The sequence below is a fragment of the Orycteropus afer genome, unplaced genomic scaffold, assembly GCF_000298275.1.
Source record: "Orycteropus afer afer isolate SDZICR_OR568_19922 unplaced genomic scaffold, OryAfe1.0 scaffold00587, whole genome shotgun sequence".
Taxonomy (NCBI): domain Eukaryota; kingdom Metazoa; phylum Chordata; class Mammalia; order Tubulidentata; family Orycteropodidae; genus Orycteropus; species Orycteropus afer.
This window is the reverse complement of record NW_006922174.1, coordinates 1,028,303-1,032,995: the sequence shown is the minus strand read 5'-3', so window position 1 is coordinate 1,032,995 and position 4,693 is coordinate 1,028,303. Positions and strand designations below refer to the sequence as shown.

The 4,693-nt window shown below is 57.6% G+C and overlaps 1 protein-coding gene across 1 annotated transcript in view; it reads left to right on the top strand.

Moving 5' to 3' along the window:
* The window catches only part of TBC1D22A (TBC1 domain family member 22A), a 390,269-nt gene that overhangs the window by 335,255 nt on the left and 50,321 nt on the right, over positions 1 to 4,693 (top strand). The window lies entirely within an intron of this gene.

The window sequence follows — 4,693 nt, the reverse complement described above, 5'->3', positions numbered from 1 at the left end:
ACACCAGTCCAATCGGAACTTACCTGGCATTTCCAATGTGGGGAACCCGTAACCTAGGACCACCATGTGCATCTGAGATGATGACCCCTTACTTGTTCAGCCTCTGGGGGCAGGTTCTCTCTCCTGCTAATTGTGACCTAGACCCAGACTCTGGGCCTGCATAGTGCCGCACCCTTGCTCTTTCCGTTTGTCTGCATGGACAGCAACGCCAAGTCTGTGCTGTCATGCCTGCTGTACTAGTGCTGGGACCCAACAACCAGCTCCCTTCCCTCACGCTCGGAGGCCTGTGTGGCAGAAAGCCCAGTGAGCAGATGAGAAGGGGCCAGGAGAGAGCCTTGTCCAGTGTGCTGGGGGGCCCCGGGGCCCTCACAGAGCACTTCCTCCTGCCCCAACCCGTGCTGCCCAGGGCTCTCGCCCTGACAGTGCTGCCAGGCCTCTGTAATCAAGGCTGAGAGGTGGCCGCCACCTGCCCACACCATGGACTCTCCAGCACATGCCTCGCCAGTTCCTTTCCTCATTGCAGTCCCCCCAGAGTGTACGTGGATGTGGTGGATGGAACCTTGCAGACCCCTGCACTACGCGGTGGGCTGCTCAGGGTCTGACCCACCTCTCTCCTCGGGGAGCTGGTCGCAGGGCATGTGTGGCCGGCAGCCCTTCTTGCTGCTCTTACGGGGTGCCCTCTGCCCCCTGAGCTGTGCGTACCTGGGAAACAGATGTGTTACCTGCCTCCTTCTTTGACGGTCGTAAGTGTCATGGCTTCCTCCTAATGACCACAGCTGTGGTTTGAGGGAGGGGGCTGCAGAGGTGTGTGAACTTCACTGGGGGACGTGAGCGTGATTTAACGCCTCCTTGCCCCAGTTCTGTGTAATTCTAGGAAAGCTAGTATTTTACATGATGCTCCTGTCAAAAACGTGGGCCTGAATGCCTGTCTGGAGACGGGAAGATGGTGTGTTGCGGATGGTGTGTCGCAGTGTCGGTAAGCCTCGTCTCCCTGCCTGCTGTGGGCTTCGTTCTGCCCCGAGTGCAGGTCCACACGCGGCCCTGAGATGAGGCAGACATGGGCCTTTGTGCCCTGGGGATCCCCCTGGAGCCCCAGGGCGGCCCTGGCCCTGGGCTCTGTCCTTAGCTGTGAGCTCTGGAGACGGCTGCCTCTCGGAGCTGGGCCCACGCCAGGTCTGCCCTCCACCTCCCTCTACCTGGCTCCTTTTTCATGGCATGGCCGTGGCCTTGGTTCTGTGGCTGATGCGTGTAGGAGGGCCTCGCCCCTGTGTGGGACCTGCCTTTTCCCCAGCTGCTTACTGTTAGCAACGGAAACTAAGTCCTGGGACTGGGGAGGGGCTGAGCTGGGAGGGAGCTCTGTGTTCATGTCAATGGCTTTGACGTTGGTTCTGTTCCTTCCTTTTAACTGATTACAGAATTCAGATCTTCCTGCAAATCAGTGGGATGGATTCATGTCTGTCCCCAGCTTTGTGGGGCTTTGGAAGGCTTCCTTGGTCAGGCGTCTGAGTGTGGGCAACGACACCCCCTCTGAGCAAATAACTCCTGGGGGCCGGCCTTGTGCTGTCTGAGCGGCTTGCATGTGTCCACCGAGCCGGTGGGGTGTGGGGCTTGTCCTTCGAGCAGGAGTTTTGGGACACAGTGTTTCACAGTTTCTTTTAATGTTAATCAAGAAGAAAAGGTGGTTCAGCAGAATGGTCAGTCAGCAGCGTGGACGAGGGAAGGCCCCCCCCACCACTGTGCTCCCTTCTGCCTCTGCCAGTATCTTCTGGTGGTGGGGCAGCGGAGCCACTCTCACCTGCCAATAACGGGCTCCAAAAGATGGCCATAATCACGCCGGGCCACTCGCTCACGTGCACACCCTCATCCCTGTGAGCCACATCAGGGTAGGTGCCCGCCCCACGGTGCCCGCACACGGTGCCCGCCCACGGTGCCCACAGTGCCCGGCCACGGTGCCTGCACACGTGCCCACCCACGGTGCCCGCCCCCCATGATGTGTGCATGGTTCAGATGCAGTAGGAGGGAGGAATGTCTTCAGAGTACCTGTTGGCCTCTCTCCTGGAGAGTGGAAAGCAGTGCCCAGAGTCGGGGAGTCCACTTCTCACCGTGTCTGGAGAGGGAGGGGCTGCGGCAGAAATCCGTCCTGCCAGCCAGAAGGTGGGGAAGAACAAGGAGCTGGCGGCCACATGGCCACTCTCCATTACACACTTTCCGAGAAGCCAGGTCACCTGTGAGATGGCAGCTGCCGGCTGAAAACCGCTGGCCAGTAGGCTCTAGGAGAGATGGCCCACTGGCCTCAGGACACAGCTTGGCCACGTGGTGGGGTTCCCGGCACAGTGCTGGCCAGGAGGTGCAGCATGCCCAGTTCTCCGCCAGGGCCTCATGCTATCCCGCATCGGTGGTTCTCGTTATCCTAGATGAGCACTGACATTGCCCCGCTAGTTCCTGTCAGGAGTTCAGGGTATGAGGCCAAACCTGACACACTCACTTTCTCTAATTCTGATGAAATATCCAGCCTGTGTTGATGTGTGTAAGTGCGTATGTGTGTATGTGTACATGTGTGTGCATGTGTGTGTGCATGTGTGCACGTGCATGCATGCATGTGTGTGCATGTGGACACGCTGGTATGTATGCACATGTACATGTGTGTGCATATGTATGTGCATGTGTGTGTATCTGTGTATCCATGTGTATGTGCACGTGTGTATGTGTGCACGTGTGTGCACGTGTGTGCACGTGTGTGTGGATATGTATGGGTGTCTTTGTGCATGCGTGTGTGCACATATGTGTGTGTTTGTGTTGAAAATATAACGAACAAGATGTGTCATCTCAGTAACGCCTAAACATGGGATTCAGTTACATTGTAGCCTCTAGTCCTCCACTCATTCCCCTGTCCGTCCGTGTCCAGGTCTCTCCTCCTTCTGTCACTCCTCCACCCAATTCAGTCCTGTGGTTCCCTTGAGTCCCCCACTCACTCCTCCCATCAGTCTCCAGGTTGCTCTTCCTACTGTCACTCTTCCACCCATCGCTTCGCTTCCTGTCGCTCTGCCTCTCATCATTCCTCCTCCAAGTCACTCCTCCTCCTCCCATCACTCCCCCTCCCCTCACTCCTCCTCCCGTCACTCCTCCTCCTCCCCTCACTCCTCCTCCTGTCCTTCCTCCTCCCCTCCTCCTCCCGTCCTTTTTCCTCCCGTCACTCCTCCTCCCATCACTACTCCTCCCGTCACTCCTCCTCCTCCCATCACTCCCCCTCCCCTCACTCCTCCTCCCGTCACTCCTTCTCCCGTCACTCCTCCTCCAGGTCACTCCTCCTCCCGTCACTCCTCCTCCCGTCACTCCTTCTCCCGTCACTCCTCCTCCCGTCACTCCTCCTCCCGTCACTCCTTCTCCCGTCACTCCTCCTCCAGGTCACTCCTCCTCCCGTGGCACCTCCAGCCCTATAGTGAACTCATGGCCCATGAGCAGTTCCTTCCCATTTCCACCTGCCATCCCCGGCCACCACCGCCCATCTCCGCTTTCTGCATATCTGTTTCCTGAAGCCTGCGTATTTCACATCAGTGAGATCAGCAGTCCTGTCCTGCTCTGGCTGATTGCTCCCATTGGGCTGTTTGCGGCATCCATCTGTCCATCCGTGTGAACGGCATCTCACCTGCACCAGGACTTGGGTTTCTCCTCAGGCCGAGTAATCCTCCCTTGGGTTGTTGAAGGGTAGGACACCTGCTGTGAACAGTTCCTGGAGGAGAGATTTATGGTGATACTAGCAGCTTCCCTGGGGGAGCGGCAGGTCCTCCGGGGCGAGGCCAGGCTTCTGCCGAGGCACAGAGTGGGAGGGGCTTAAGGCAGACACCCCGGGCAGCTGGGGCATCGCTGTCTTCAGTGGCCGGCGCTGCTGCAGTGGCCGAGGTCGGGGACACGGCTGACGCATTCCTGACTGGCTCATGTTTGGGCTAGTTCGGTCGTAGGGTGGAAATGACAGGTTTGGACCAGGGGCGTCTTCTGAGAATGGCTGACCACGATGTCCTGGAGCCCTGGCCAGACTGGACGTTGTCCGTGTTACGGTGGTGGAGCCACCACCCACACAGGGAGGCAGCAGTCAGGAAAGCAAAGGACATACCGCGCTGGGAATTTTTGCCGCAAAAGACGGCTTTAAAGTGTTAAAAAGCCCGCGTGTCACTGTGAAGACTAAGGTGTGCCTGACCCAACCATGGTATTTTCAGTAGCTTCATATGCGTGTGAAAGCTGGACAGCGAATGAGGGAGACTGAAGAAGAGTTGACGCCTTTGAATTACGGTGTCGGCAAAGAATGTTGACTGTACGTGCACTGCGAGAAGAGTGAACAAATCTGACTTGGAAGACGTGCCGCCAGAATGCTCCTTGGAAAGGAGGACAGGGCGGCTTTGCGTCACACACTTGGCTCGTGTTATCAGGAGGGCCCAGCCCTGGAGAATGACATCATGCTGGCCACGTGTAAAATACGCAGGCAAAAAAGAGGAAGACTGTCATCAAGATGATTGACACAGTGGCTGCAGTGATGGGCTCAAGCACCGCCACGGTTGTGGGGCTGGCCCAGGATGGGCGGGGTTTCGTTACTCCGTGTAGCAGACGATGACGGACTCTGTTAAAACAGAAGGCAAAGGTGTGGAAGCAGTAGGCTGACACCAATGGAGAGCGCCGAGTATTCTGACACTTAAGGGAA